The sequence below is a fragment of the Acomys minous genome, assembly GCF_964271855.1.
Source record: "Acomys minous genome assembly, chromosome: 17".
NCBI lineage: Eukaryota > Metazoa > Chordata > Mammalia > Rodentia > Muridae > Acomys > Acomys minous.
The window spans coordinates 73,527,597-73,549,729 of record NC_140500.1 but is presented as its reverse complement, the minus strand read 5'-3'; the positions used below and the strand labels follow the sequence as shown (position 1 = coordinate 73,549,729).

At 36.8% G+C, this 22,133-nt stretch overlaps 2 pseudogenes across 2 annotated transcripts; one reads left to right on the top strand and one right to left on the bottom strand.

Annotated features, from left to right (window-relative positions):
- Positions 1-4,100: 4,100 nt before the first annotated feature.
- On the bottom strand, positions 4,101-4,993 carry LOC311588202 (syntenin-1-like; annotated as a pseudogene). The gene has a single exon. The product of its transcript is annotated as a syntenin-1-like (transcript).
- A 13,732-nt stretch (positions 4,994-18,725) lies between these two features.
- LOC311588806 (importin subunit alpha-4-like) lies at positions 18,726-20,036 on the top strand (annotated as a pseudogene). The gene is made up of 2 exons: positions 18,726-18,763; positions 18,831-20,036. The product of its transcript is annotated as an importin subunit alpha-4-like (transcript).
- Positions 20,037-22,133: the final 2,097 nt, after the last annotated feature.

Genomic DNA, 22,133 nt, shown 5'->3' with positions numbered 1-22,133 from the left:
TCTGTCTGTCTTTGTCTTCACAGTGTTAGGATTAAGGTTGTATGTACGATTTCCAGGAGGTCTTCCTTTATCATATCTAATTTTATCATTTTTATGGAACTCACATTTTTCCTTTCCTGTATGAACATATGCAAAACCTCTACCCCATCGTAACACATTTCCTGTTCTCCATTCTGAAGTCAGGATGCCTTTGAAATAGACAGGCTGATCTAATTCAGCAAATTTTTCTAAAATCCAATGCATCTCTGCAGCTGTCATGTGGTATACCTGTAACATGTTTTATGCTATAATACATTTTAAAATGCTTCATTTTATTAGAGACATAATATGAAGCATTTTCAGTTTTGTTTTTAGGTATACCCATAATGACCATGACTTCTAGTAAATGTATTCATAACATTTCATAACATATTCATAACCGAGTCAGCCTTTTAAGAACTCAGAGCCGCTGCTCACTGGAATCCTGAATATGTGTCTATAGTATGGTGCCCATACTTCAGTTTTCCAAACTTTATATAATTAAATACTTCCATTTGCCAAATTTAATTTATTTGATTACCCCTACAGTTACTTCCTGCAAGTAATCGAATTTGGTTATATATAGAACAGGGGGACATTTTTCACAATTTCCTTGTCCTGTTGCCAAATGATAGAAAACTCCTTTTTTAAACCTTTGCTGTTAACATGGTGTTTTTTAATGAAGCTGTGAAGCTTCTAACAAACTTCTGATCAATAGTTGCTCAATTTCATCACTATCTTGTCTAAATGTCCAGGTAGACCCATGTGAGATCTTATATGAGTTATATACAATGGATGGATTCTATTTCTGATCACTTGTAATTGAATAAATAGTGCAGCTAATTTGGAAGCATCCTGAATTAGAGCAGCTCTTTTTGTACTCAACATAACTCTTTCAGCATACTGAGAGTCAGTAACTATATTAAGAGAGTATTCGAACTCTGATAAGACCAGCAGAGTTGCATATAATTCTGATTTTTGTACAGAATTGTAAGGACTCTCATCTACCTTACTTAGATTTTTTGATTTACATCCTGCTCTTTTTTTACTTATTGGCATCAGTGTAAAATGTAGGAGCACCAGAAATTGGAATCCTCTTCACTATACAAGGAAGAATCCAATTAGTTATTTTGTTAAATTGAAATTCCTTGCTTTGGGGGTATCTGTTGTTAATTTTTCCCAAAAAATTACTGCAAGCCCTCTACCAATGTGTATTGTTAGTCCACAAAGAGGTAAACCCAGCCTTAGTACAAGGTACCAATCTCAGCTGGATCTAGTCCAGGTAACTGGCAAAGTTTCATTTTTCCTTTTACAATCAATTCAGAAACCTTTTCTATGTAGGTTTTTAATTTCTTACTTTGTTTGTGTGTTAAAAGAAATCCATTCAGTTCAGCCTAAGGTTGCTAATAAAAGATATAAAGTTTGAAGTGTACTTTAAAGCTGCCAATACTTCCCCCCAGGCAGAATCTAAACTGATGTAAATCTTTTCCTAAACTATGGTAAACAAACTACTCTATACTGATATATAATACATATGCCAAAGAAAACCTTGAAGAAAACATTTTCCTATTTTGGTGAGTCTAAACTTTTGAATGTAAATCAATATTTATCATATATCTCATCTCTATCAATTTAAAACATCTATCTAGACCTAAAAAATCTTAACCCTTAAACAACTAAGCTTAATTGTGAAATTAAATTGTTTGGCCTTCAACACCATCAGAGACTTGAGAAAGAATAAAATTCATTACCTGAGCAAAATAGAAAGTGCATGTTAGCAGCATTCAAAATGAAAAAAAAAATGACAGAGACAGTTTCCGCCTGAACAGGCACCCATAATTCTCTATAAAGTTGGAGCACCATCTTCAGCCTTCTGTCCCAAAATATCTGACATACATATTTTTGAGGCAGGGGGTATTGAGGACTTGGTCACTCTGTCTTGGCTGAGTTTGGTCATTGATTCTTCCAGCATCCAAGCTTGCCTATTTTTAGGCATAATTTTGTCAGTGGCCAAAACGAGGACATTTTTCACAGTTGCTAATTTTGCCATATTTGAAACCATCTTCATAAGGAGGGTTTTTTTATCCATCATCTTCTTTGAGGTAGGCTTGGTATTGCCAGTAGTTAACCTGTCTAATTGTCAAAGAATTCTTAAAACAATAAAAACGCCATAGAATGCCATATTCTGTAGGACTCTAAGGTTTCTGAACACTTTATCTAACTATTTTACCCTTATCTGTCTATAGAACAATATCTGTTCTATAGACCATATCTGTTATACCTAGGATGCATATTCTTGTGACAAAAATAGACTAGTAATTGGCCTGATCATGATTTGATCCATTGACTATTAATTTATTATCCTAAACAGCCTGCATTAGCACTTTCAAAGTGTTGGAGGTAAACCTTGTATTCTACTTGAGTTGTATGGGCACAGTTCCTCAATATTAGAGTAGAAATATACACAATGTATGTGAAGAATAATCTTAAATTTGAATTCTATGCAAATATATCAAAATTAAACTTATTTTGCATCAATATACAAATTTCATACCAATAGATTAAAAATAACCTTATGAGCACGATAAGGCCTTAAGCTGGAAAGTTGACTCAATAATCTACTTTTTGTCCTATCATTCCTATATATTACCCCTTCTTTCTTTTCAGCCCCTATCTCCAAACCTAAGAAAGAAAGGTAAAGGAAAAGAGCGACCTCCCTGAATCCAACTTTGTTTTCTCTCTGAATAAGACCACTTGTAACTTATAACCAACTCCCAATGATAATAAACATCTATAGCCCAAGAAAGCAACAAAAACCCACTGACTCCCCTTAAGGGAAATGGGGCATTATTCTCTTAAGGATTCTTCTGGATGATTTGGGACAAATAATACCTTTATAGGGGCCCAAATAAAATTGAGGAAAATAGATAAACAATCTAGGAATAATATTTGTGGTCCAGTTTCTAAATGTTGAGAAATTCCAGGCTTCATAGAAGTTCTATGTGTGACAGTCTGAAATGCTGGATCAATTGCAATCAGAAGCTTTCTCTGAAGCTGTCGTAGGAGCTGTCCTGTTCTGATCGGGGACAGAAACTGAAGCACGTGGTGCTGGAAAAAAGAGGGATGTGGGATATCAGTATTTAGCACGTTGAGAGGAATGAATCTTGTCAGGTTTGATCCTCCTTAAATGTCTGAGTACTTTTGTTCATAAAATATATAATTTCTCACAAGCATTTTACAGTCATTAATATGTAAGTGTATTAGGTGTTCAGGGTGCACATAACAGTTGAGGCTAGTTCTCTGCTCTTTGCATGAGCAGAAGAAAGGCATCTGTAAATCTTCATGCCATATGAAGAATGGCATCTAGTCCTAATTTCAGGGACTCTTTAACCAATAAGAAACATTGTCTATGCATAAACATTCATATCTGAGCCGGTCTTAGGGTTATTCCCATGTAGGGGGATTAAGAATATGAATTACCTGCTTGTTCTGTGGTTTAAAATCTTTACATCCTGATTGTAGCCCACTCCCTCAAAATTTAGTAGTGACAATCATGAGTCTTTTGCAACATACACACACTGTATAATGCTTTTTTAGAATGAAACCAGTGTAAATTAATTGGGATTTTAAACATTCACACACAAAAATAACCTTTAAAAATGACCATCCAAAGTAATCATCCTGAAGATAGTATGCTGATGTACTGAAATCTAGGTATGCCACAGAGCTGACACATGAGACTCATGCTGTGCTTTGTCTAGGAGAAAGCCAATCACTTCTTAGGCACAGCTAAACCTCCATGTTCATCAAAATGGCTTATAAAACAACAGGTTCCCATTAAAGAACCAAGTCTAGGAAAGTCAATAAGTCTTCTGAAAGTTTCACAACTGTAAACCAGGATAAGGCTATACTTATAAAAGTCTGGGAAAAACTCAAGTAGAGTTAGGTTCCAAGCCATGGCAGAAGATAGAGAGGTCTCCATGCAGCATATTCTCTCTGTTTCTTAGAAATCTTCGAGTGTGAAACAGAGCAGTTGACAAAGAGGAAAATTGGAAACACTCAGGTATTTAAATCTGAGGTAGTTAAACCTCAGGAACACTGTGATCCATCAAACTTGCATAATGCTTGGTGTCATCCATTTAATAATATATTCATGGATAAAAGATGGCATGATTGTGATGTTAACTATAGTCTCAGCTGCTAACAGTATATCTGCAATCTGAGCATCCATCAAGCCAATGACATTCTGCCCATTGATCTCACAGTTATGTTGATCAGTGAGAAGGCCATTTCTGGCAGCTGAACTGTCTTTCATTATAGATGTGACCTTTTCACTGTTAAAGATGAAGCCAACATGCCCATTGTTGTTCTTAATGCATAGTAACTGTCCTCTCAAAGGGCTTGTCATGAACGGTCATGGTAATCGCCTCTTCAGATGCCTGCTTGAGCACCTTGTATGCCTTTTCCAAGCTCCAGCCTGCAGTTTTCTCATACTGTTCTAGAGTACCGGCCCCCAAATCTCAGACCAACCAAGGAAGCTGGGGAATTAGCTAGGACTAGCTGAACAAATAAACCATTATCTATTGACTTAACTCTGAGCCCAGCTTTTCCATTTTGATCCTTACACAAGATAACTTCATGAATCCCATGTTTAATTTCTGCTCTCTGAATTCCAGCATCATTATGTGTCACAGGGTTACCTTACAGTTCACACAGGATGGTCTTGCTACCAACTGTCCTTTGGTTGGTGCTCCAGAGACCATGGGCACATTTGCATATATTTTGTCTTCATTTAAAGTCAGTCCCATGTATTGACAGAGCTCTGGATACATTTTCATGTAGAGATTTCCACCTGAAGGGAGAGCAGCAGACACATCCATCAAAAGTGCTTGGATGGCAGGGTTGGAAGAAAAGGCAGTTTGATCTCGAATTATTTGGTCTACTTTCAAATTTCAAGATGAGGATAAAGAGACATTTCTTCAGGTGTTTTCTACTTTGAGGACAATGCTGCTCCTACTGACCACTCCCAGCCTATGGTTTCTTTAATTATAATTTTTGGTCATAATTATATTGGAGGCATGAACTTTCCTCCTGAGGAGCAGTAATCAAACTTAATTAAGAGGTCCATTGTAACCCCATAGCAGTGGGTACATTTGGCCTGGGAGGTTGGTACCAGAATACAGGGACCTTATGGAGGTGTGAGCATGGATGTCTTCCTCTCCCAATGCCTTTATAGAACCTGCCAACATTAAAAATAGAGCAAATGAGGAGAGTTCAAGTAGCTCAAGACTACTTTCTCTTTGTCCTGTAATCAAAATGTGTAGTGTCTTTTTAGTATGGTCTTAGCATCTACTTGTGTCAGATAAACAAGATCAGTGCAAAATTGTCTGTGTTTCCATGGTATCCTATGGGACAGCAGTTTGTAGTGAGGTAACCCATGCCTGGCACTGAGATTCTTTTTTAATAATCCATGTTTTCTGAGAACAGTCTTGTTCACTAAATTAGGCTACTTTTTCAAACCTCTAACATAAAAATATTTTTGATTAATGTGTAAACTAGTACTAGGGTTAATGTTTTGGATAATCCAGACTTACCACTTCTTTATCTAACACTTCTCTTTTCCACTTAAACATTTATCTTTCAGGATTTCCCTCTCCTTGATTTGTTTATATCACACGTGTTCTATTATATCCTCATTTTTAAACATTGGTTGCAATATCATATATTTACAAGTAGCTTCTTTGGGTACACTCCACTTGTGGTAAGGCTGCTCCCATCTCTTTATTTCCCCATTGCTTCACATTACTACCTGCTAGGGCCCATGTGCCTCCACCATTGTCTCCTTCTACTTTCACTTAACCTGTATGATACTATATTTCTTCCCTAAATGAATGCCCCTCCAAAAGCCCATTTCTGGTTTAATAGAAGCCACGTTTACTCCATGATAACACAGAAAATAGAAGGTTTTAATCTAGAACCCTCATTTGAGAAAGAACATGTGGCGTTGGTCTTTGGGCACCTTGATGGACTCAGCATAATAGTTCAGTTCATCCATTCATTTTAAAATACCATATTTCCTTTCATTTTATAGTTGAGTAATAATATGATGTTCATTTCTGCACATAACATGGCTTGGACATGCATTAACTTGTAGTAGCTTTGGTTACCTGCATAAAATCATGGCAGTCAAAATTCCTATAATATGATATATTCATATCTACTGAGGGAGGGAGAGTCACTCTCCTTTAGAGGAAGGCTTCTCATGCCTTCATGGGTGGCCACATAACCATATGGACCAGAATAACCAGACTGGGGGAAATGTTAATAATGAGCAAAAGGGGCATAAATCTGGGAAGGGAAATGGGGCAGGGAGGAATTGGAAGAGTATACTGGTATACAGATATGATCAATACAATATATATGAATGCCTGGAAATTTAAAAGGACAAAGATTCTATTTAAATAAAATAAAGGACATTAAGTGTTGAGGATCTTTTTTTGTGTGTGTGTGTGTGTGTGTGTTGAAGCAATTTATGAGGCTGGACCACCTGGGGTCAGCCATTTTTGGGGTAGTCCAAGATGCAGATTCTAAAGGAACACCTGCAGCTGGCACATTGTAGGCATCCTTGGACCAATCTGCAGTGGACTTGAAATTCTTTTTTTTTCTTTGTTTTTTTTTAATTTTTTTAAATTAATTTATTCATATTACATCTTGATTGTTAGCCCTTCCCCTGTTTCCTCCCATTCCTCCCTCCCTCCCACTTCCCCCCTTCTCCCCTCCCCTATGTCTGTGATTGAGGGAGACTTCTTCCCCCTATGTATGCTCTAAGATTATCGAGTCTCTTCTTGGTAACTTGCTATCCTTCTTCTGAGTGCCACCAGGCCTCCCCATCCAGGGGACATGGTCAGAAAAGGGGCACCAGAGTTCACGTGAGAATCAGATCTCACTCTCCACTCAACAGTGGAGAATATCATGTTCGTCAGCTAGGTCTTGGTAGGGGTTCGAAGTTTACTGCCTATTTCTCCTTGGCTGGTGCCTTAGTTTGAGGAGGACCCCAGGACCCAGATCTGCCTGTCATAAAGTTCTTCTTGTAGGTTTCCAGGACCCTGTGGGTCCTATTATTTCCCCATTCTTCCATGCTACTCTCGCCTAAAGTCTCAATAGGATGTCCTCTCCTCTGACCCACTTTCTTGGTAAGTAAGGTTTTTCATGAGATGTATCCCTTGGACTAGTGTTTTGATATAAGTGAGTATATACCGTCTGTCTCTTTTTGCTTCTGGGTGAACTCACTCATTATGATAATTTCTAGGTCAATCCATTTGTCCACAAATTTCGGGAATTCCTCGTTTTTAATAGCTGAGTAATACTCCATAGTGTAAATGTACCATAGTTTCTTAGTCCATTCTTCTACTGAGGGACATGCACAAAACTCAAGTCCAAGTGGATTAAAGACCTCAACTTAAAACCAGAGACATTAACTCAGTTAGAGGAAAAAGTGGGGAAGAGCCTGGGACACATAGGCACAGGAAACAACTTCCTGAACAATACACCCACAGCCCAGGCCTTAATGTCAACAATTAATAAATGGGACCTTATGAGGCTGAGAAGCTTCTGTAAGGCAGGAGACACTGTCAAGAGAACAAAGCGACAGCCTACTGACTGGGAAAAGATCTTCACCAACCCTTCATCTGACAAAGGTTTAATATCCAAAATATATAAAGAACTCAAGAAATTAAACACCACAAAACCAAACAACCCAATTGCAAAATGGGGCTTAGAACTAAACAGAGAATTCTCAACAGAGGAATATCAAATGGCTGAGAAACACTTAAAGAAATGCTCATCCTCGTTAGGCATCAGAGAAATGCAAATCAAAACGACACTGAGATTCCATCTTACACCCATCAGAATGGCTAAGATCAAAAACTCAAATGACACCACATGTTGGCGAGGATGTGGAGAGAGAGGAACACTCCTTCACTGCTGGTGGGAATGCAAACTAGTACAACACTTTGGAAAGCTATCTGGCGTTTTCTCAGAAAAATGGGAATAGGGCTTCCTCAAGACCCAGCTATCCCACTCCTTGGAATATACCCAGAAAATGCCCTAACACACAACAGGGACATATGCTCAACCATGTTCATAGCTGCTTTATACACAATAGCCAGAACATGGAGTGTTGAGGATCTTAAAGAAACACAATAAATGACTGCATATCAAAGTAAAACATACATTAATAACAATAAGAACAATGAGGAGCTATTTAACTTTGTATGTCCTTTTTCATAAACTCCAGGCTGAGGAATTCTGGGAGAATCTAGCATGTTATCACTCACAGATAGTCTTGAGCAAATTCACTCACAGATATTCTGGGCAAATTCATATGCCCAGGTAATACAAAACGGAAACTATGAATCAGGAAAATGGTACTCACATTTTCAGAAAACTAAAAGAACTTCCATAAATTAAATAAAATATAAATAAAAGATAAAACACAGGCAAGGATGGTGCCACATGTCTTTAATTCCACTGCTTGGGAGGCAGAGGCAGACAAGTATCTCAGAATTCAAAGCTAGGATGATTACATAGTAAGTTCCAGGACAGCCAGAGCTACATAGTGACATCTTGTCTCAAAAACCCAACAACCACAACAACAAACCCTTAGATTAAGTGTAATAGCTGGTAGGGAAGGACTCTGTTTTGTTAAGGAACAGGCCACTAGGAGTTTTACCATGCTTTGATAAAAATATGGGCAACACAAATTTAACTTCTTTTCTTTCTTTTTTCCTCTTTCATGGGGAGGTAGGTCAGAAGGGTGGAAGGGCAAAAGTGTGAATACTGGAAAGTGAGTATGATCAGGTTTTATGATGTGAAATTACAAAATAATAAATAAGAATATTATGAAGCAAGAGTATTATCCAGTATTTGAAAGCCAAAAATTAACAGTGTTTATTTTTTTAATTATTATATTTACATGAGTGGGGAAATTTTCTTTAATTTTTATCATGGTCTAAGTAAAATATTACTAAATCTAAAAAAATTTGAAGAAATAGTAGCAGGAATATAATTTTTAGTAAGTTATTTAAATATAAGATTTACAGGGGAAACTATTGCACTCATGAACTTAAGAATTTTCTGTTTTATAGTTTCTCTCCTTTTTCAGACAAGCCTTCTACACACTTCTAGCTGCAATGTCTCAAAGATAAGACATCTGAGAGACTGAGCCTCAGTGTGCCACAACATAGGAAGTTTTTGCTTAGACATAGAGACCTATGGGAAGATGCTGTAGTCCTTGATCACGGTAATAAGTTGCAACATCATCAGCTTCCACAGAATGGGTGGTGACAGTGAATTTTAATTTAGCATCATCATTATCACTCAATCTGGAGGGACCCCAGACACAAGACTGAGTTTATCAAAGATTAGGAATTTTGGGGTGTTGTCCTGTTTTCTGTTTATACCAATGCATAAAAATGTATGCCAAACTTATTGACATTTTCACTGGCCCAGAATAAGATGGTGGCCTCTTGTCCCAGACACAGACAAGAAAGGTGGAGACTGCATCAAAATAATATTCCTAGTGGACCCTATAATTATAAATACACAAAACTACTATTGCAGATATACTGAAACCACCTCAGTGTGAGACATGGGACTCCTGTGACAACAGCCACAAGCATGACTCTGAGCTACAGGAAAAAAAGTAAAATGTAGGAAAGTGAAAGAATGATTACAAATGTAATTCCGATGATCACAATCTCAGAGACATGGAGAGCATCCATATCTATAGTAGATGTTCCAACACCTCCCTGCAACCTCTCACCTTGTCCCCAGAACAGGAATAAACATAGCAGGAGAGCAGCTGACTCCATCTCTAACATCTGCAATAAAGGCTGCCCCTTAGGACACTGACAAGCTGCTTTTAAAGATTCTTTGAGTAGTGTTGACCATTTGCTATTTACAAAAGATGCAAAGCAGCTCAGTAAAGCTAATAATCAAAAGGACACCTGCTCTTGTCTTTGGGGTAGTTGTGGTTTACAAAACCATTCATAGAGCATCTCAAACACATCCTAAGTGATTTCGTGACTACCCTATTTAATCTTCATTTCTCTAAAATAACTTTATAAAAATATTTTCTCCTCCCCCAACTTCTACAAGATGCTTCCTACCTCCTTACCCACCCAACTTCATATTCCCCCATATACCTCTCTCTCTCTCTCTCTCTCTTTCTCTCTCTCTCTCTCTCTCTCTCTCTCTCCTTCAAAAATGAAAACAAACAAAAAATAACAGTAATACAAAAAATACTGTATGGCAAAGAATAAGAAAACTTTAGGATCACTTTGAAATTTCAATAATATCAAACTTTTCAAGCAACAATGCATTTCACATTGTGATTCTTAGCAAGAAGAGAAACAATTAGATTTTATACAATAGACAACGGATATGGCTCCTTTGTTTACAAATGGAATTCACTCAATTAAGTGGATATAAGCCAAATCTATAAACGGCCTCAAGTGTTATGATTATGAGAAGCATGAGCGAGGAGCACATATTATTGTAAATAAACATGGTCATCCCTAACATGGGTCCAAAATCCAATTTTGGTCCAAAAAGATAGCCTGAAGATGGAACAGTTGTACAGTTGTACCACTGTACAATACTCAGAGTACAGACCACCTAGTCACCCAACTGCAACTTTTTCTGTTCTTATCACTTGAAGTTAGAACTAAGGAACCCAAGTTATCTTTGCATAAGATATGGTGTCCCAAAGATTAGGAAGTAATGTTATAATGGTTTTGAAAATCTTAAATCTAGAATTATTAACTTAAAACATATGAAGAAAATAAGGAATTAGCTGCAAATTTTATTTAGACATTCTACAATATACTCATGAACAAACACATCAACCATTTTAAGAGTTTTTAAATAAGTATAAACTTTGCAACAGATGGAAACTGTAGGAGAAAAAACTGATCAAACTGCAGAGTTGTCATGCCAAATCCCAATGGATTCATCTACAAAACAACTCCCTCACCTAAAGCTAAGTGCAACCAGAAATATTGTAGGAGTCAAAGGATCAGGAAGTTTGTTTATGAGATTGTCTCCTACTGTGGTCAGAAGCAACAGTTATAATGTCTCATCAACATGACTGCCAAAACACAAGCTTAACACGGACAAAAAAAATAAACATGCTAAAATGAATGGGAGAAACATTACAAAGCCTCCACCCTAAACAGAGACATACAGGCAACTAAGGAATGCTTAATAGGAAGAATCATCTCTAGGAAAGAGAATACCAATTGATTATCCAATACCAAATGCTGAAAACATACATATAAGCAATATTATGCAGAATGAGCACATTTTGTTTAAGAAGATAGATGGATAGATATATTAGCTATATGATAGAGAGATAGATGTATAAATGATATATATAAATATTATATATATATATATATAATGAAAAGAGTTATTTAATTGGAAAAATATGAAGGAGCCATATATGGAAGGGCTTAGAGGGAGAAAACAGAAGAAGGAAATGATGTAATTATATTATAATAAAAAATACAAAGTATTAAAAAGGTGGTAACATTATAGACTGTAGTAATTAGCCTACTGGTTGCACTAGATGTTATATATTGTTTTACAATATGTCATCTTTTTTATGTGAACAAAATAAAATTTTAGGCAAGATCCCTAAAGAAATAAAGCAACACAAACTGATTTTCAGCTACTGGACCCATAAGTAAAGCCCTAGATTTTATCATCTTCCTCCTCAGTGTGTGTGTGTGTGTGTGTGTGTGCGTGTGTGTGTGTGTGTGTGTGTGTGTGTGTGTGTGTGTGTGTGCATGTGCGTGCGAGTGTGTTTGTGTATGTGTCTCTGTGTGTCTGAGAATAACATAACTATCACCTTCCACAAAACTAACTTCAAAGAAGAAAAAAAAGGCAGTACCTTACATGATATAGGTATAGAAAAAGTCATCCTAATAGAAATTTAATTGACCAAAAATTAAAGTTAACTATTAGCAAGTAAAACTTAATAAAACTAAAAAGCTCCTAGACTCCTAAAGAAAATATCAATCAGGTTAAGAAGATGCCCACAGACAAGAAGAGCCAGTTTGCCAGCTAAATACTTAACAGAAGATTAATATCCAGAAAAAAGAGCTCAAAAATACAACAAAGAAACCCAAAGAGCTTATTCAAAAATGACTTGTGATCTGAACAGAGATCTTAGAAGAAGAAATGAAATGTCTAATACATATCTTTAAACTTTATCATACCAAGAAGTTAGAGAATGTAAATCAAAACAACTTTTAGATTTCATCTTATTCCAGTCAGAATGGCAAAGATCAATGAAACCTCTGTCTTCAAATTTGGGGAAATATAGGGAAAAGAAAGCCTCACAGTCTTTATATGAATAAACTATATGTATATGGTTTAAATGTAATTTTCCTATTTAGTCTGGTAATGTTCTCCCCAACATCTATAGACAATCAAAAAACAAAAAGCATAAAAAACAATATCAAACAGGAAATGTTGTCATTATGTTATAAGCTATTGTTGTTGCCCTTGGTTACCATCAACAGGTAGAAGAAAGCAAATTGCTATTGTACTTTGGCAAAATGATCTAGAAGGTTCAGTTTGGGTATGATGTGAATATGCCCTTTCTAAGAGCTAGTTTTCATAGTCCCAGAAGTCACCATGCAAGCTTCCAAATGATGAATGCAATTAATGAGCATTTCCAGTTATAATGTCTATGAACCACAAAAATGACTAGCATTCATGATAAGCCTAAAGGTACAATAATGAAAAGATAATTTGACAGAAATCAGCAGCAGTCTGATTGAACTTAAATCCTATTCAAAAAGAGGGAAATTATACCTAGACTGGAAACTTATTCAAAAACTGACACTAGTGAATTCATGGATATTGAAGAACCTATAGCTATGACTTTACTAAACCATCATAATCACTCTCTACATATTATTTTTTTGTCTTTATACCCACAAATAAATGCAATTTTTATTTTGATGATAGGGCGTCTCCAGATCCTAGCAATCCCAAAGAAAACAACCCAGAGAACTCAAACACAATGGAAATACAAGAAAAAGACCTCAAATCCTTAGTAATGAGGATGATAATGGAGAAAACAAATAAAATTCGTAAACAAATGCAAGAAGATGCAGGCAAACAGGTGGAAGACATAAAAGATGCCTGTATAGAGACACTGGAAAAAAATCAGGAAAACACAAACAACCAGATGAAGGAAGTCAATAAAACTCTTCAATCCCTGAAGACCTATAAAGAGGCAATGGAAGAAACTCAGGAATATGCAAACAATCAGATGAAAGTAATCAATAAAACAGTTCAAGATCTGAAGGTGAAAATGGATTCAATGATAAACACACAGATATAAGAAAAACAGGAATGTCAGAGGTCAGAGAGGAAGGTGAACAACACAGAGGCAAGCCATTCTAACAGAATCAAAGAGCTGGAGAAACGAATCTCGGGTCTACAAGATACAATTGTAGATCTTGAAGCAACCATTAAAGAAAATGCTAAATCTGGAAAAATCCTAACACAAAACATCCAAGACATCAAGGACACCATGAAAAGAATAAATCTGAGGAAAATAGCATTGAGGAAATGGAAGATGCCAGACTCCAAGGCCCAGAAAATATTCTCCACAAAATCATAGAAGAAAACTTCCCCAATCCAAAGAGATGCCTGTAAACATACAAGAGGCCTACAGAACACCAAATAGAATAGACCAGAAAAGGAAAACATCCTGCCAGATAAGAGTCAAAACACAAAATATACAAAACAAAGAAAAATATTAAAAACTGCAGGGAAGAGGGCCAAATAACATTTAATGGCAAACCTATCAGAATCACACCTGACTTCTCAGCAGAGACCATAAAATCCAGAAAGGCCTGGACAGAGATCCTGCAAACCCTAAGAGATCACAAATGCCAGGCCATACTACTTTACCCAGCAAACTATCAATAACCATTGATGGAGAAAACAAAATATTCCATGACAAAACCAAATTCAAACAGTATAAATCCACAAATCCAGCATTACAGAAGGTACTAGAAGGAAAACTCCACCCCAAAGGGACAAGCTACATCCAAAACTATACAGGAAATAGATAATGACATCACTGCAATAACATAACCACACATGTGCTCTTCTGGAACCAACAAAATTAAGACTCTTAACAGTCATTGGTCATTCATACCTCTCAACATCAATGGTCTCAATTCTCCAATAAAAAGGCACAGACTAATTGAATGGATACATAACAAGATCCAACATTCTTCTGCATTCAAGAAACACATCTCACCCACAAAGAAAAACATTACCTCAGGGTCAAAGGATGGAAAAAATATTTCAAGCAAATGGTCAAAAGAAGCAAACAGGCATAGCCATTTTAATATCTAACAAAATAGACTTTCAACCAAAATTAATCAAAAGGGATGAGGAAGGACACTTCATACTCATCAAAGGTAAAGTCAACAAAGATGACATCACAATTCTGAATATGTTCCCAATACAAGTGCACCCACATTTGTAAAGGATCTATTAATGAAGCTTAAACCACACATCGATCCCCACACCATTATAGTGGGAGACTTCAACACCCCTCTCTCACTGAAGGATAGGTCATTGAAATAGAAACTAAACTGAGAAATAATATCATTAACCAATGTCATGAATCAAATGGATCTAACAGATATTTACAGAACCTTTCACTCAAACAAAAACAAATACACTTTCTTCTCTGCACCCCATGGAACCTTCTCCAAAATTGATCACATCTTAGGTCACAAAGCAAGCCTCAACAGATAAAGAGTATTGAAATAGTACCTTGTACCCTACCAGATCACCATGGTCTTAGGCTGCACTTCAACAACAACAGAAATAACAAAACGCCTCCACATGCATGGAAATTTAACAACTCTCTACTTGATGACACCTGGGTCAGGAAAGAAATAAAGAAATGAAGGACTTCCTGAAATTCAATGAAAATGAAGAAACAACATACCGAAGTTTGTGGGATACATTGAAAGCAGTGCTAAGAGGAAATTTCATAGCACTAAATGCCTTTAAAAAGAAATTGGAAACATCGTACATAAGTATCTTAATGACACAACTGGAAACCCTAGGAAAAAAGAAACAAAAACACTCAAGAGAAGTAGATGTCTGGAAATAATCAAACTCAGTACTGAAATTAACAAATTAGAAACTAAGAAAACTGTCCAAACAATCTACAAAAACAAGAGCTGGTTCTTTGAGAAAATCAACAAGATAGACAAACCTTTAGCCAAACTAACTAAAAGATAGAGAGACAGTATCCAAATCAACAAAATCTGAAATGAAAAGGGAGACATAAGGACAGACATTGAAGAAATGCAAAGAATTCTAAGATCCTACTTTGAAGGCATATATGCCACAACATTTGAAAATCTAAGGGAAGTGGATGATTTTCTTGATCAATTCGACGTGCCAATATTGAGTGAATAACAGATAAACAAGATAAATAGTCCCATTTCCTCTACAGAAATAGAAGCAATCATTGATAGTATCCCAACCAAAAAAAGCCGAGAGCCAGATCGTTTCAGTGCATAATTCTACCAGACCTTCAAAGAAGTGCTAATACCAATGCTCTTCAAGCTACTCCAAAAGATAGAAATGGATGGAACATTACCAAATTCATTCTATGAGGTCATAGTCACGTTGATACCTAACCCTCACAAAACCCAACAAAGAAAAAGAATTTCAGACCAATTTTTCTTATGAACATCGATGCAAAAATACTAAATAAAATACTTGCAAAAAGAATACAAGAACACATCAAATATATCATTCACCATGACCAGGTAGGCTTCATTCCACGCATGCAGGGATGGTTTAATATATGGAAATCCATCAATGTAATCCATCATATAAACATACTGAAAATAAAAAACCACAGGATCATCTCCTTAGATGCAGAGAAAGCATTTGAAAAAGTCCAACACTCATTCATATTTAAAGTTTTGGAGTGATCAAGAACACAAGGCACATACCGCAACATAATAAAGACTATATAAAGCAAGCCAATAGCCAAAATCAAGTTAAATGATGACATACTCAAGGAAATTCCTCTAAAATAAGGAACAAGGCAAGGTTACCCACTCTCTACATATTTCCTCAATATAATACCGGAAGTTCTATCCAGAGCAATAAGACAACAAAAGGAGATCAGGGGGATCCAAATAGGAAAGGAGGAAGTCTAATTATCTCTATTTTTAGATGATATGATAGGGTACATAAGTGACCCCCCAAATTCCACCAGAGAACTCCTACAATTGATAAACACCTTTAGCAAATTGGCTGGATACAAAATTAACTCAAAAAAGTCAGTAGCCTTCCTATATACAAAGGACAGTCATGCAGAGGAAGAAATTACGAAAACTACACCTTTCACATTAGCCACAAGCAATATAAAATATTTAGGAGTTACTCTGACCAAGCAAGTGTAGGACTGGTTTGAAAAAATTTCAAACTCTGAAGAAAGAGAAGATGACATCAGAAAATGGAATGATCTTCCTTGCTCATGGATCAGGAGAATTAACATAGTAAAAATGGCCATCTTACCAAAATCAATTTAAAGATGCAATGTAATCCTTATCAAAATACCTACATAATTTTAAAAGACAATGAAATTTCAATTCTGAATTTCATACGGAAAAACAAAAAACCCAGAAGAGCTAAAACAGTCTTGTACAATAAAAGAACCTCCAGATGAATCTCCATACCTGATCTCAAGCTGTACTATAAAGCAACAGTAATTAAAACAGCATGGTATTGGCACAGCAATAGGCAGGTTGATCAGTGGAATCGAATCAAAGACCTAGACATGAATCCACACACATATGGTCACTTGATTTTTGACAAAGAAGCCAAATCTATTTAAAGAAAAGAGATAGCATCTTCAACAAATGGTGCTGGTCTAACTGGATGTCTACATGTAAAAAAGTGCAATTGGACCCATATTTGTCACCAAGCACAAAAGTCAAATGGAAGGGGATCAAAGACCTCAACATAAAACCAGAGACACTATGTCAGTTGGAAGAAAAAATGGGGAAGAACCTGGAACACATTGGCACAGAGACAACTTCCTACACAGAACACCACCAGCCCAGGCCTTAAGGTCAACAATTAGTAAATGGGACTTCATGAGTCTGAGAAGCTTCTGTAAGGCAAGTGACACTGTCAACAGAATGAACCAGCAGCCTACAGACTGGGAAAAGATCTTCACCAACCCTACATCTGACAAAGATCTAATATCCAAAATATATAAAGAACTCAAGAAATTAAACACCATCAAACCAAATAACCCAATTGAGAAATGGGGCTCAGAACTAAACAGAGAATTCTCAACAGAGGATTGTTGAATTGCTGAGAAACACTTAAAGAAATGCTCAACCTCCTACTCATCAGGGAAATGCAAATCAAAACAACTCTGAGATTCCATCTTACACCTATCAGAATGTGAAAGATCAAAAATTTAAGTGACACCACATGCTGGCGAGGATGTGGAGAGAGAGAGGAACACTCCTTCATTGCTGGTGGAAATGCAATCTAGTACAGCCACTTTGGAAGTCTATTTGGCATTATATCAGAAAATTGGGAATAGGGCTTCCTAAAGACCCAGCTACTCCACTCCTTGGAATTTACACAGAAGATACTGCAGCACACAAAAAGAATATTTGCTCAACCATGTTCATAGCAGCCTTATTCATAATAGCCAGAACCTGGAAACAGCCTAAGTGTCCCTCAGTAGAATGGATAAAGAAACTGTAATACCTTAACACTATGGAATACTGCTTACGGATTAAAAAGGAGGAATTCCTGAAATTGGTTGACAAATGGATTGAACTAGAAATTACCATAATGAGTGAGTTAACCCAGAAGCAGAAAGAATCAAAAGGTATATACTCACTTATATCTTGACACTAGCAAAAGGGGCATGTCCCATGAATGTATCCACTTATCAGGAAAGTGGGACAGAGGGGAGGGCATCCTATTGTGACTCTAGGTGAGAGAATTATGGGAGAATGGGGAAACAGAAGGATACAGAGGGTCCTATAAATCTACAAGAAGAACATTATGACAGGCAGGTCTGGGCCCAGGGGTCCTGCTCAAACTATGGCACCAGCCAAGGACAGTACATGAAGTAAACTTCAAACCCCTACCCAGATCTACCCAATGGAAAGGACATTCTTCACAGTTAAGTGGAGAGTGGGGTCTGACTTTCAGATGAACTCTGGTGCCCCAAAATTCACCACGTCCCCTGGATGGAGGGGCTTGGTGGCACTGAGAGGAATGATAGCAGGCTATCAAGAAGAGACTTGATACCTTATGAGCATATACAAGGGGAAGAGGTCTCCCTCAGTCACGGTCATAGTGGAAGGGAATAAGGGGAAAATTGGAGAGAGGGAGGAATGAGAGGATACAAGAGATGGGATAACAACTGAGATGTAATATGAATAAATCAATAAAATATATTTAAAAAGAAGTATGCAGAAATATGCTACTTTTCTTAATTTAAAATTTTCACCATTTTCTCGTAGAAAATATTTCCATTTGGTGTGTACAATTAAGAAGAATTAAGTTGTTCCTGAAATAACTTAGATTGTTTACATGCCACATCCATAATGCACACCCACAAATCACACCTCAAAAAGACTAGAGGGTAAACATTCAATAGGTTAGGATTCAAGTAAAACCCAGCTGGTATTGCCTTATGTTTTTAATTCCAGTACAGGAACTTCAACACAGACTCAAGCTTTTGTACAGTCTAATGCAGTACCACTTCTTTGTGACTCCTCCATTCCCCACACAAGATTGTGTGCAAACAAGGAGTATGGGCTTTGGGAAAGATTATTGGTGATGGTCCTCAATGTAGAGATTATGTCCTACCACTGGGAGTTGTCAAACCTCTTTTGTCCTTCACCATTCCCTCCATTCCCATCACCTTTCTTCAGAGCGTCACATGGGTCATTGTCAGTCTCTGCGGGAATAAAGACACCCCCTCCAGCCACCTATGAAGACAGTTTAAGAGATTTTGCCAGCATTGTGTATCATATACCATACAGTCATAAATATTCTTGTAGACACTGTCTGGGCTTTGTCATACTTGAGAGGTGAAGGCAATGAGCTGATGCAAACGGTGATTGATTCAGGGGTTGTTCCATTCCTCACACCCCTCTGAGCCACCAGGAAGTGAAGGTTCAAACTGCAATACTCAGAGCAGTTGGGAACATAGTGACTGGCACTGATGAGCAGACCCAGGTGGTTCTCAACTGTGATGTCCTGTCCCACTTCCCAAACCTCTTGTCTCACCCAAAAGAGAAAATAAATAAGGAAGCAGTTTGGTTCCTTTCCAGTATAACAGCAGGCAATCAGCAGCAAGTCCAAGCTGTAATAGATGCTGGGCTGATCCCTATGATTATTCATCTGTCCACTAAGGGGGACTTGGGAACACAAAAGGAAGTTACCTGGGCAATTAGCAACTTAATGATAAATGCCAGAAAAGATCAAGTTGAGTACCTCTTACAACAGAATGTGGTACCACCATTCTGTAACTTACTGTCAGTGAAAGATTCTCAAGTGGTGCAGGTGGTGCTAGATAGTCTAAAAAACATCCTAATAATGGCTGGTGATGAAGCAAGCACAATAGCTGAAATAATAGAAGAGTGTGGAGTTCTGGAGAAAATTGAAGTTTTGCAGCAACATGAGAATGAAGATATATATAAATTAGCATTGAAATCATAGATCAGTATTTCTCTGGTGATTATATTGATGAAGATCCTAGCCTCATTCTTGAAGAAATGCAAGGAGGAACTTACAGTTTCGAACCAATAGCCAACCTTCAAACAAAAGAATTTCATTTCTAAGGTCCGTTAAGTGCAGCATCTTTCGTTCAATATGAAACACCACCAGATGGGCACCAAGCAATAAGACAGCAAGCAGCAGAAGGCTCGCAGCACTCTTGCCTCTTTGTTGTCATTTTTCAAAAGCAAGTCATGTCTCAGTCAACTTTGCAGTTGCCAAAAGTCACTCTCACATGGACTGTAATTACTTACGCATGATTTCCTAAACTGTTTTAGAATTCTCCTTAACAATCTTAACTACCCTATTGTTTCATGTCCCTGGTGCCACATACTGACAACCAGTCTCCAGTTAGAATATCCCATAGTAGTGGTGTATTAGCTGATACTCTTTGGAAAAAGATGTGCTGTGGATTAAGACACATCAGTATGATGCATATTCATGTTGGAAGACAACAGAGGTGCAGTGTGATCTGAGCCTCTATCATTGTCCTCCACAAACATATTTTCATATCCTTATGTGGAAAAATTAAAGTACAAGCCAAATGGCTTTCATAGGCAAAACTGACAAAAAAAGTAACTTAAAAACCAGAAACTTGGTTGTTGATTAAAAAGATAAGTTTTTTACAACTGTACTACACCTACCATTAATTGATGTGTTTATTATCTGCCTCAGAAACTGGGGTTGGAGGAAGAGCTTTAGATACTGGTGATAATGCTTTCACCATTAGAATTAATTTTTTGAGAACAGCTAATCCTATTTGACCACTCACTTCAGCCTGTGTCTTCCTGATGTTTTGAATATTCAAATGCTGTGAATGCTCTCAACCTGAACTGCAACCTGTTACAGCCTTGAAAATCTGTTAAGTTGAAAGCAAGAGTCCCTGACTGCCAAAAAAATATATAAATAAATACATCAAAACATGAATCAAAAGGGTCTAAAATACTCATTGGTGATGTTTTAAGACAAAGTCTTGCTTTCAGCTTCCAGGGGATAATTTTATTTTTTGTTTAATTTGATAATTGGATATGGTTGATTTATATTGGGTTTAAACTGTGGAGCTTTCATGTTTACAGTAATTTAGTCTTAAAACATTTTTTTACTTAGGACCCAGTACTTTTAATAATGTGGTGGCAACAAACCAGCAATTATTTAGAAGTGTTGCTTCATTCTTGAGTATTTGGGAGCTAATTCAGATCCTATTCAATCATCTGCACATATTAAAAGATAAACCAAGGATCTGTGTAGAGGAATGATATGCAGTTGCTTAACCTAGACTAATTTGCAGTGATCTTTAGCTCTGCGGAAGCTGGTATTACTATGTAAAGTCATTGCTCTTGGCAAATTGTCTGGCCCAGTTATTAATGAATGAATATAAATTTGAAATTTTAAACTAAGTAATTTGTTGTGTCACAGAAATGGTTTTGTTGATCTTATTCACTGGGTATAATTTCCCAATGCATTGATGTGAAGGGATAGAAATCTAAGCTAGTTTTCAGATGGAGGGTGTATTTCCTGTGATGAAGAAGAGGCAGATGGCATCAGAGCTTTGTGAATCAGCTGGGGTGTTTTCACGGATGAACAGCACATAGAGGTGTGCTTTATTATAATATGTGTATCTGCCAAAGAGGAGCCACTTTAATGAGTGAGTGTTGTCTTGTATCTACAATAGATACAAGCATATGTTTAAGCTGCAAGATTTTTACTTGCTAGAGAATCTGGTTTAATATAGTGGTTTGGCCTCTGATTATGTATAGGTTTTATAAATTTTAGAATCAATTTCTTTTTAAGGTGGCTCAGATTTTTCAAATCTTCTGCACATAAAATTGAGTTGAAGTTCATTGTGACTTTTTTCTTTACCCAAATCCTGGGTTAAAGCTTCATACGGTAACTGCATCCTGTTCCAACACTTGTCTAAATTTTGAACTGTGTAGTGTTCACTAAAAGTAGGAATAATGAAGTCAAAATGAATTACGGTTAAAAACTTTGGCAAAATCCTTCAAGTCCAATCTTCCAGATATTGTGAATTGTCCCCTTCCAGTTTACTTTCTTCTGGATTTCCCTACATAACTGACAGTTACCTTTTAAATTTTGCACACAATGAGATTAAACTAGGGCCTCTACTGTGATGATTCCTATTTCCTCTTGCATCTTAAGTGCAAACTAAACTTTATGTAACATTAGCATAAAGTAGTGCAGACTCACCCGCATCTGCTTGATTTAGTTTGCTG